We start from the raw sequence: 12,331 nt of genomic DNA, 5'->3' as shown, positions 1-12,331 counted from the left end.
AATTTTATTTTTAAAATCACTGCAGGTAAAAGTTTCTAAAAAGGAAGAGTTGGGGAATCGAAAGAATTCTTCAAGATGAGAATGTCTGCAGCTATACAGAGTCACAGATCAGAGAGCTGGACGAGGCCATGAGAGTCCTATAGAAAGATGCATCGGACAGTGGTTACGGGTCCTTATGCAAGGTTAGGGTCAGAGAGCCTACATTTGAATCAAGATCCCACAATTTCAGCTCTGTGAACTTACCCAAACTACTGATTTCTCTCAGTCTCTTATTTCTCTTCTGTATAAAAGGTTTATATTGATGACATAGTATAGGGTGTTAAGAGGATTATTTAAGCTAACAATGCTCAACAATGACCACCTTAGAGTAAGTAATCCATAAGTGTTAACTATTGTGATTTAGCCATAAATGAAGCACAGGAGACCCAGACAGATCGTGTGATTTACCCAAGCAATTAGTTAATATTTGCGAAATCTCTGGCTCCGGGTTTCCACTTCTAGACTATGGGATAGACAAAGATTTATTAAGACATAGTCCCTGAACTTAAGTGGCTAGAGAATGAGTATGTGAACTGGAAAGAGTAGACACTTTTGTTATAGAAACTAGGTTAACATTCCAGAACTGCTCCTTATAGCTATATGACCTGGGCCAATCATCTTGATTTTTCATAGTTTCAGTTCCTTCATTTATAAACTCTGCTTCATGGGGTTACTGTATCTCTCATGTATATACAGTGCCAGGAACATGGTAGATCTTCCATAAATAGTTTCTGTGGCTAGAAGAAAAAATAATATTGAGTTCACATATTCACAGTGAATTCACATATTCACAGTCGTCTTTCATTCCTCCCCATCTCAAAGGAGGCAGTCAGGGGAGTTACTATAAAACATAGGCACGCCTACAAAAATAAAGTTCATTTAAACCTTGTTTTGAGGCTATTTTGCAGGATTGTGTAGTCCCCTGAAGTAACAGGAAGTACTCTCAGACATCCCAAAACAATGGCTGGGACACACCAACCTCATATAAGAAAGCCATTCTCAGCAAATGGCAGGAGACACCCATCCCTATGTGTTGAACAAACATTGCCTGGTATGCAGTCCCAGTTGGCACCTCTACCTCCAAAGTGCCTCCTGCCTCTTGTCATGAGCTCCACAGCAAATGTCAACAGCTTTGTTGTAAGGAAGTAGGTAGCAGTAAGATTTTGAATAAAGATATCCAAATACTAAACCTAAAAGTATTACTTAACAGTGATCCATTAGTTTGCAATTATTTATGGTAACTGGGAAATACACTAGCAAATGCTATCAGATATAATTGAAAAATTTTATTTTAGTTGTCAGTTATCACCTCCTCCCCTTCAAACATTTACAAGTGTTGCTAACAAGGAAAAAAAAATGCACTGATTTTGACTTTCACCTCCATTGTCCCATGAAAAAAAGAAAATTAAGAAGCAAGAAGCAGAGAGCATGAACAGCCAGACTAGATACCTAGACTCAGAACATGTAACCCTGACAATAATAGCAACGTGTTATAATTGGCCTGCTCACAAAGAGAAGAGGAAACGGCACTAGAACCTCAGGGATGCTATCATTTTAGGGAGTAACTGCTTTTATTCTATCCTTAACATTTTGGTCCAGGGAGCATTTATGGCTTCTTCATATTCTCATTCTCTCTCTCTCTCTCTCTCTCTCTCTCCCCGCCCCCAGCTTCTGAAGTGTTTCTTGGAGACTACACATTAATGGTTCTTCTTGTTTTTCATAACAGTAACTCAGATGAGCTGGAAAAAAATCCAACCACAGCTGCTTTTCTAGCAATTTTAATGGGTTCAACTTTTAACCTGCCCTCTATGGCTCCCACCAAGCAGTGAATTAAACCAAGACTTGTAGTACTTGACCCATTTCCCATTATCCTTTGAGAGAATTTTTCAACCATTCCACTAACCATTCAACCGTTCCACTAACACAAACGTTGTCTCTTACGTAGCTAGTTTTCCTGGCCAGAGAGTGTCCATCCTCTTTTAGCCTGGATTTTGATCTGTACTACACTCTGTACTTATTCCCAATTTGGATTGTCAATTTGCTAAGTGAAAGATTTCCAAATATCCACTGAAAAGAGGAAGACAGTCTATTAAAGGGAACTGACAAACCACGGGACAAGTCACAAGTGGCATCCTGGGCCTTCTCGGGCCCCAGGTCACTTCAGTCTCTAGGCCTGATGAAGGAGAGGCAGAGAAAAGAACATGGGTGGACTCGTGATCGTCTGATAAAACAAACTAACCAGCAAAATGACTAAGCCATGTAAGTGGCATATACTTTACAAGGGAATGAACGTCAAGATTCTTGGAAATATGTGATAGGAGACTACTTCTAGGTGTTTTGGTGGATTTTAGAATTCTGAAAATGTGTGTGTGTGTTTGCGTGTGTTGGAGACCTTAAACTTTATGTGTCTCATTTGTTATGGATTATTCTAAAAATGCAGGGTCTTTATGCTTGAATGGTAAGTACAGTCAGAGGCTCAATAAGCAAAGAAGGCCTTTAATTTATAGGACTTTTTTTTTTTTTTAAAGAAGTACATGGGAAGCGGGTTATTTTGGGAATACAGTCTGAGCAATCTTAATGACTAAGGTGTGGCAATGAAAAAGCTATATAAGAAGTTTCCAAAGTTAGTCTTTTCTATTTTTAGATATTCTTTTGCATTTCACCTTTGACTATTATTTGTACTATGTATCTGCCTATTAAGTAAACCAGCAGTTTAAGTTAAACAGGATTTATAGCACTCGAAGCTGCCTCTAAGTGATCATACTTTGTTTTTTAAACACAACAATGTGTGTGTGTGCATGTGTGTATACTGATATGCTAATTGCCCTCCCTACACTAAACACGAATTTGCGTCTCTAATATTACACCTGGACATTGGATCCTGAAAGGCACAAATCACTCTCAGTTTTCTGTATTAATCCTCCTACCTGGCACCATTTTGACTATTGGATAAATATTTACTGAATACTGAAATCAGTATTTAAAAGCCTGTAGATGTCTGTGACTCTTGGAGATCTGCTTTTGCATACTGCTTTCACTTAAAGAGAACACTATTGCTGCCAGCTCTTAAAGAAGTGACACTGTTTGCCATAATTATTTTTCAGTTATGGTCTGGTAGGTTATCTTGCTTTAAGCTGTGTTCCAATAAATTTTTAAGTTATTTCTCCTTCCCTATCTTTCGATGCCTTAAACTAGTGTCAGGACAAGTAAGAAAGAAGTTTGGGAACAAATTACACCAACGCATGATTGCATCCCTGAGTTTAGGGGCTGAAATAAACATACAGCTTCAAAGAGAATATGGACAAAGTGGGAACGGTTAGAGGGGGAAAGGGGAAGGAAACATGTGAGTGAAAAGCGTAGGGAAATATGGGTGGCATATGGCCCCTAGCATACTGACTCTAAGAAAAAATAAACAAGTGGTCCTACGCTAAACTAAAAAGCTTTGCACTATCAACAAAATAAAGGCTACCTACTAAATGGGAGAAGATATTTGCAAATGATACATCCAATAAGGGGTTAATATGCAAAATATACAAAGAACTCAACTCAACATCAGAAAAAACAAACAACGCAACTTAAAAATGAACAGAGGAACTGAATAGACATTTTTCCAAAGAAGACATATAGATGGGCAACAGGCACAGGAAAAGATGCTCTATATCACTAATGATCAGAGAAATGAAAATCAAAACTATAATTAGCTATCACTTCATACCTGTAAGAATGGCTTTTATCAAAAAGACAACAAATAACAAGTGATGGTGAGAATGTGGAGAAAAGGGAACACTTGTGCACTGCTGGCGGGAAAGTAAATTGGCGCAGCCACTATGGAAGACAGGATGGAGATTCCTCAAAAAATTAAAAATAGAACTACCATACGATCCACATTTCCACTCCTGGGTATTTATCGGAAGAAAATGGGAACACTAACTAGAAAAGATGGGGAATTTCCTGGTGGTCCAGTGGTGAGGACTCTGTTTTCACCACCGAGGGCCCGGATTCAGTCCCCGGTCAGGGAGCTAAGATCCCTCAAGCCACATGGTGCAGCCAAAAAAAAAAAGAAAAGAAAAGATAGATGTATCCCTGTTCACTGCAGCATTACTGACAATAGCTAAGATATGGAAGGAACCTAAGTGTCCATTAATAGATAAATGGATAAAGACAATGGGGTATATATACATATAAATATGTAATGGAATATTACTCAGCCACAAAAAACGAATGAAATCTTGCCATGTTTGACAACATAGATGGACCTAGAGAGTATTATGTTAAGTGAAATTAGCCAGACAAAGACAAATACTATATGACTTTACTTATGTGTGGAATCTAAAAAACAAAACAAATTAACATACATAACAAAACAGAGTCATAGATTCAGAGAACAAATAGATGGCTTCCAGAGAGGAGGGCAGTTGGGAGAGGAGACAATAGGTGAGGGAGATTAAGAGGTAAAAACTTCCAGTTGTAAAATAAATGAGTCACAGTTGTGAAATGTACAGTATGGGGAATGTAGTCAATAATTATGTAATTTATGGTGACAGATCATGACTAGACTTAATCGGGGTGATTATTTTGAAATTTATAGAAATGTCAAATCACTATACTGTGTAATAGTAAGTAACGTAGTGTTGTAGGTCAATTATACTTCAAAAACAAACACATAGTAAAAGAGATCAGATTTGTGGTTACCAGAGGTGGAGGGTGGGAGGAGGGGAATTGAATGAAGGTGGTCAAAAGGTACAAACTTCCACTTGTAAGATAAGTACCAGGGATGTAATGTGCAACATGATAAATATAACTAACACTGCTGTATGTCATGTATGAAAGTGGTTAAGAATAAATCCTAAGAGTTCTCATTACAAGAAAAAAATTCTTTTTTCTATTTCTTTAATTTTGTGCCTATATGAGATGACGGATGTTCACTAAACTTATTGCGGTAATAATTTCATGATGTATGTAAATCAAAATCATTATGCTGTACACCTTAAACTTATACAGTACTGTGTGTCAATTATATCTCAATAAAACTGGAAGAAAAAAATTAAACATTCACAAAACACTTTTACAGACAATATTTCTCAGCACCTGAATGAAGTAGAGAATATCTTGATCTCAGAGAGGAAAAGCGGCTCAGAAAGGTTGAGTGATCTGCCCAAGATTACACAGCTAGTACACAAATAGTAGAGCAGGTATATAGCCCCTAACATCATCGTTGTCATCATCTTTGTTATCATCATCATGCCAGACCATCATTTTTTTCTCTGGGTACATGACCAACCACTATTCCATTCCTTTGCCCAAGTGTTTGTAGACACCACAGTGAAATATATTCAAGTACTACTTAATAAAGGGTGAATGTAATCATGGGAGAATGACAAACTTTCTAGATATTAGGCAAATTACCATTACTTATTTTTCAACTGTAAGCTGTATATATGAACAATAAGCTCTGACAAATAGATAGGGAATTACATTTTGAAATCTCCCTAGGTATATTTAGATTATTTGAAATATAAAATAACAATAACAACAGCAACAACAGTGATGGAGCTTTACTATATGCTAGGCCTCTTCTATGTGCTTTACACTCTATAAGGTGAAAACTATGACTATCCTTGTTTTACAAATGAGGAAACTGAGGCACGTGCCCAGTTGCTGGAGCCATATAGCTGGGAAGCAATATCATCCTGCAGCATCCTGGCTCTGAGTCCTCTGTGGACCAGGATACTATATACTCGTATGTATTTATCTTAAAAAAGTAATTCTAGGAGATTTTATTAACAGCTCAATAACTATCTGTATATATTTTATTATAAATTCATTCAATTTTACATTATGCCTTTGAAGTTTTTTCTTGAAAATGGCTTAATAGCATCATCTCCCTTATGACGCTTAAAATATTCTTTGTACATGTTTTTTAAATTACTAAAGTAAACATAACCTAGTATAAGAAACTAAAACGTTACAGAAATATATGAAAAGACAGTCACAGTTCTGTGTAAACTGAGCTCCTCCTCCCACCATTGATAATTACTATTAACGCCATCAACTCACTTTAAACCGTCTCAGTTACAATTAACTCGCTTAAAACTTGAGTCCTAAACCTTCAGCAATACACATGTTCAGTGTTCAGCGAACTGCACCCACTGAAGGCTTTCATGGCAATGACAGCAGGTAGGCAGCGTCCAATGCATTCAGTCAGTGCAATGACTAATGCATCAAAGGCTTTATTTTATCTCCATCCCTCAGCCTGTCTCAGGGTGCCTTCAGTGGAGTCCAGGCCAGCATCAGTACAGCTGTGCCCAGCAACCTCCAGTGGTTGCTTCAATTGCACTGAGAGGAAAGGAAAAAGATGTCAACTGAGAAGAACTAACTGGAGCAAAGAAAGAGAGAGAAAGGAAAGAGCAGGCACAACAGGATGCTCTGATGTTCTTTAAAGAAAATCAAGAAAGCCATTCTCTTGTTGCTGGGAAGCTATCTCTGAAGATAATTCCAAAGGAGAAACTTCAAAGTATTTGGGCAAGTTTAAATTCATTCAGCACATATTAATCATCACCTACTATACACCAGGCATTGTGCTAGGTGCTGCGAATATAAAGGTGAGCCATCTAGACATGCTTCCTGATGCAAGATGCTTACAATATAAAAGCAAAGACATGTATTAATTAAATAATCACACAGGGCTTTCCTGGTGGCACAGTGGTTGAGACTCTGCCTGCTGATACAGAGGACATGGGTTCATGCCCTGGTCCGGGAAGATCCCACATGCCGCGGAGCGGCTGGGCCCGTGAGCCATGGCCGCTGAGCCTGCACGTCTGGAGCCTGTGCTCCGCAACAGGAGAGGCCACAACAGTGAGAGGCCCGCGTACCGAAAATAATAATAATAATAATAATCACACAAATATAATGTAAAATTAAAACTGTGATAACTGTTAAGAAGGAAAGTTACACGGTGATATTTCGAAAAGATCTCATATAGGTGACTAAATTTCTGTGTGCTATGAGTAGGGGGGAAAGTTACTAATTACTTTAAAGTTCACATTCAATCCTTCACTCAGTAATCAAGGGATAAATGGTGCTCTTGTGATGCATGTAGTCTGGTTAGAGAAAACATGCCAGACGTGTGACTGATTTGATTTTTATGGATCCAGGACCAAAAGCAATGCTGGGCATATTTGAATTTGCTCACGCTTCAGCTACAGCTTTCTGAAACTGATAAACAGCAATGCAGAGATGGATCAAAGGGTAGAAAATGCATATGGCAAGCAGGGTTTGGAACCAGGCAAGCTGAAAGACAGATACGTTTTGCATAATATCAGAGACACGGGTTTGATCCCTGGTCCAGAAGATCCCACATGTCGCAGAGCAACTAAGCCCGTGTGCCACAACTACTGAGCCTGCGCTCTAGAGCCTGCGAGCCACAACTACTGAGCCCGTGTGCCTAGAGCCCGTGCTCCGCAACAAGAGAAGCCACCGCAATGAGAAGCCCGCACACCGCAACAAAGAGAAGCCCCCTCTCTCCACCACTAGAGAAAGTCCGCATGCAGCAATGAAGACCCAACGCAGCCAAAAATAAGTAAATAAATTTTTTTCAAATAATAAAATTAAATTTAAAAAGATAAATATATCTACAGGAAATTTCCTGGCAGTCTAGTGGTTAGGGCGGCGCTCTCACTGCCAGCGCCCGGGTTCGATCCCTGGTCAGGGAACTAAGATCCCGCAAGTCGCAAGGTACAGCCAAAAATAAAATAAAAATAAATAAATGTCCATAATTGCATACCTGGAAGAGAACTTAAATTTCTAGTTCATTATACTTATTTAACAGACAAGGAGACTGCCAACCATCATCCAACTAAAGGAATAAGAGCAGAATTTTAAAATAATCTAAAATGTTTATCTCCACATGATATTTGCATTTTCTATTACTATGGATAAATTAATCAACCAGTAAATATTGATTGATCCCATGTGACAGACAATAAGTTTACTGGAGCTCAAGAAGAAAGAGATCGCCAAGGGCTCAGTGGTCAGGGAAGGGGGGTTTAGAGGGAGCAGCAGGGGTTGGGAAAAGTGACACTGACAGCTTCACGAGGGTAAGGCTGTGCCTCTCTCATTCACATATCAATCATGTATAGCACACATATTCTGGCATGTGGTACACTTTCAATCCATGTTGGTTAAATGAATAAACAGAAGATGAAGAGATCGAGCACAAAAAAAACCACAATATCATCAAAGTCAGAGAGGTGGGATTGTGCATGGCATTTAAGAGAATTGCAAATAGATCAATCTAGCACAGAGCCTGAATAAAGAAGTAGTGGGGGGGCTTCCCTGGTGGCGCAGTGGTTGAGAGTCCGCCTGCTGATGCGGGGGACGCAGGTTCGTGCCCCGGTCCAGGAGGATCCCACGTGCCACGGAGCGGCTGGGGCCGTGAGCCATGGCTGCTGACCCTGCACGTCCGGAGCCTGTGCTCCGCAACGAGAGAGGCCACAACAGTGAGAGGGCCGCTTACCGCAAAAAAAAAAAAAAAAAAATGAAGTAGTGGGACTGGGCATATGCCCTGAGAAAACCATAATTCAAAAAGAGACATGTACCACAACGTTCACTGCAGCACTATTTACAATAGCCAGGACATGGAAGCAACCTAAGTGTCCATTGACAGATGAATGGATAAAGAAGATGTGGCACATATATACAATGGAATATTACTCAGCCATAAAAAGAAATGAAACTAAGTTATTTGTAGTGAGGTGGATGGACCTAGAGTCTGTCACACAGAGAGAAGTAAGTCAGAAAGAGAAAAACAAATACCGTCTGCTAACACATACATATGGAATCTAAAAAAAAAAAATGGTTCTGATGAACCTAGGGGCAGGACAGGAATAAAGACACAGGTGTAGAGAATGGACCTGAGGACACGGGGAGGGGGAAGGGTACGCTGGGATGAAGTGAGAGAACAGCATTGACATATATACACTACCAAGTATAAAATAGATAGCTAGTGGGAAGCAGCTGCATGGCACAGGGAGATCAGCTCAGTGCTCTGCAACCACCTAGAGGGGTGGGATAAGGAGGGTGGGAGGGAGATGCAAGAGGGAGGGGATATGGGGATATACATATGCATATAGCTGATTCATTTTGTTATACAGCAGAAACTAACACAACACTGTAAAGCAATTATACTCCAATAAAGATGTTAAAAAAAAAAAAAATTCCCTCTGAGGTTAAACTCCACTGGCAGAAGATAATCTCTGGTCTCAGGTCTCATGAAACCCACCCTCTAAAGCTGTGCTGTCCTATACAATGACTACTAGCCACCCAAGGCTACTGAGCAATTGTAATGGAGCTAGTGCAGACTGAGAAACTGGATTTTTTTCTTTTACTTAATGTTAATTCATTTAAATTTAAATGAAAAAAGTGAAGCAGTGTAAAATATTTTTCAATTAAACACAAATTTATTGTTTTGGTAGGACTACATTTGTCTTTAATCATTGAAAAATTAGCATCTGAATTGAAATTTATGCTATAAGTATAAAACACACTGAATTTCAAAGACTTAGCACAAAAAAGTGTGAAGTAGCTCATTAATTTTTATTTGACAGCATGTTGAAGTAAAAATATTTTGGATATATCCGTTTAAATAAATTACTAAAAGTAATCATTAATTTCCTTTTACTTTTTTCAATGTGAGTATTAGAATATTTCAAATTTCATGTGTGGCTCACATTACATTTCTTTTGGATGGTGCTGCTTTAACTGAAGATCAGCCCCCTAAACCAAGTCTTATTTCCCCAGGTCAGTGATTATATCAGATGCCCTCAGAGCCTTTCAATAAAACAGTCCTAACTAATCAGCAGACTTTGGGCAAAAGTTTAAAAAAAAGTAAGCCAGTTAGTAAATCCACCAGCTAGCATACTTCTGAACTTAAGTCATTTGTTGGAATGCATTTTTCCTTTGCCTTCCTCTTACTAATTAGTACCCGTCCACCAAAGGTAATGTGTTTGAACTTTAGAAGAATGCATAAAATCTGCATGGTATGACTTTTCTAATGGTAAGACAGGATCAAACAAATTTTCACCCAAAGAAAGATAGCTTAAATCAAGATCTAAAATACTCATTAAGTTAAAAAGTGATTGCCCTTCAGGCTCAATCTCTGAACAGCGCTTCCGTTCTTTTGTTTGTTTCTATGTTTAGACATCAGCTGCATCTTATCTTTAGCTTTAGTGATTATAGTAACAAAGAAAGAAATCAAGGAGGTTGAAAAGGCCTGTTTTGTATAAACTTTATTGTGAGCCTGACATATTAAACATGACAAGTATGTAACAAGTATCGTATTCTGTGCCGACATTTTTGACACCTTCTGGGCTGTAGCCCAGATTTGTAGCCATGTTTGCAGGACATGGCTTAGTCCCTCCTTCGCCACTGCTAATTGGACAAGGAATTTGCATCAGACCAAAGCTGGGCCAATCAGAATCTCTTCTTGGAATTTAGACTGGAAATATAGAAACTGGACTTTATTTGGTTTCTGATGAACGTTAGAGGTAAGTCAGGATAAGCGGAGGCTGGGACCAACAGGTGCAGGCCACAGCACAGTAAAATAATCTACCAGAAGACTGAGGAAAAATAAAGTAAATGTGTCAAAAGAAGCAGAGCCAAGAGATCAAACATTCTAGAAAAGACAGTAAATACCATTGGATTTGAATTTTCTAGATCCTGGTTCCAGTGCCTTACAACTTATCTCTGTAATTATTACTCTACAGTTACTAGGGGTACCTTCAGATATTCAATAAATTCCTCTTTTTTGTTTGTTTCTAACCTAAGCTAGTTTATATGAGTTTCAGTTCTGACAAGATCATAGATCCTTGCTTTCATCAGGCAGGCACTGGGACCTGTTGTGAAATTATTTAATAGGAAATTAATGAATAAAATTAATATAGAAAATTAATAAATAAGATATTAATAAAATGATAAAAATATAGTACCCTGAAAGAAAAAAACAAAGTGATTATCTAGAAGAGATATTTTTCCTTGAATTCAAACAAATATATTGGTACTCATAATATACAACTTCTATTTCTATGTTAGTAGGAAGAGGAGAAAATTAAAACAGGAGGAAGAAAATAAAAAAGGAAGAAACAAGTCACCTCTTGACTTTTCTTTCCTTCAGCGATGTCTACTCTTCCCCCTTTTGTTTTTATTTAAGATCCTCCAATCAAAAGTAAGCTAGGCGAGGGACTTCCCTGGTGGTGCAGTGGTTAAGAATCCGCCTGCCAATGCAGAGGACACGGGTTCGAGCTCTGCTCGGGAAAGATCCCACATGCTGCAGAGCAACTAAGCTCATGCGCCACAACTACTGAACCTGCACTCTAGAGCCAGCAAGCCACAACTACTGAGCCCACACGCCGCAACTACTGAAGCCCGCACACCTAGAGCCTGTGCTCTGCAACAAGAGAAGCCACCGCAATGAGAAGCCCACACACCGCAACAAAGAGTAGCCCCCGCTCACCGCAACTAGAGAAAGCCCGCGTGCAGCAGCAAAGACCCAATGCAGCCAAAAATAAAACATAATAAATAAATTTATTTTTTAAAAAAGTAAGCTAGGTGAGGATCTTAGAGATAGGAATGTATGAATTAGCAAATAGTAAGCTTCTAATAAGAGCACAACATTATATAAGGTTGTTGAGGGAATCAGCAGGAAAAAAGCACTGATCCTCGTATATAGGGAACTACAATCTGGTTATCAAGATAACACCACACCAGAGTCATTACTTGGACCTAGAATACTGGAGTGATTTTTTTTGGCTCTGAGTCTCAGAAAAAGTGTAGGTCTCATGGTAGTCAGGTTCACTAGAGCAAGAATAGAAGAACACTCAGGATAGGACAGAATCAGATCCTTAGCCAGATGGCATATCCAAATTATCAACAAGGTGGAAACAGACTCACAGCCAGGAATACTGAGCATTAAGTCTAAAGGGAGAGTTAGAGATAAAAAAATAAGAAAGAAAAGTATACCGCAAAAAAAAAAGGAAAGTAGATATAAAGCTGACAGGATGCAGATCATAATAAATATAAAGGAGGAGCAGACCAAGGTAAGTAGATTAACAAGATCATGACTAGCAAGAGCTAGTAAGTGCGCTGTTGTATGGGGCTGAATAAGAGGCCCAGTGAGCGATGGCTGCTCACAATGAAGGTGAATGGTTCTGACAATAGACAGTATTTGAGCAACATGAAGTCCAGAGTCAACCCATAATCCCATACTCCTCACCAAGGCAAAGTCTGCCCCAACCAA

Source organism: Delphinapterus leucas, chromosome 11 (genome assembly GCF_059928025.1).
Source record: "Delphinapterus leucas isolate spDelLeu-1000000601 "Yukka" chromosome 11, BTC_Dleu_Yukka2, whole genome shotgun sequence".
NCBI classification, from domain to species: domain Eukaryota; kingdom Metazoa; phylum Chordata; class Mammalia; order Artiodactyla; family Monodontidae; genus Delphinapterus; species Delphinapterus leucas.
Note: the sequence above shows the minus strand (reverse complement) of the source record.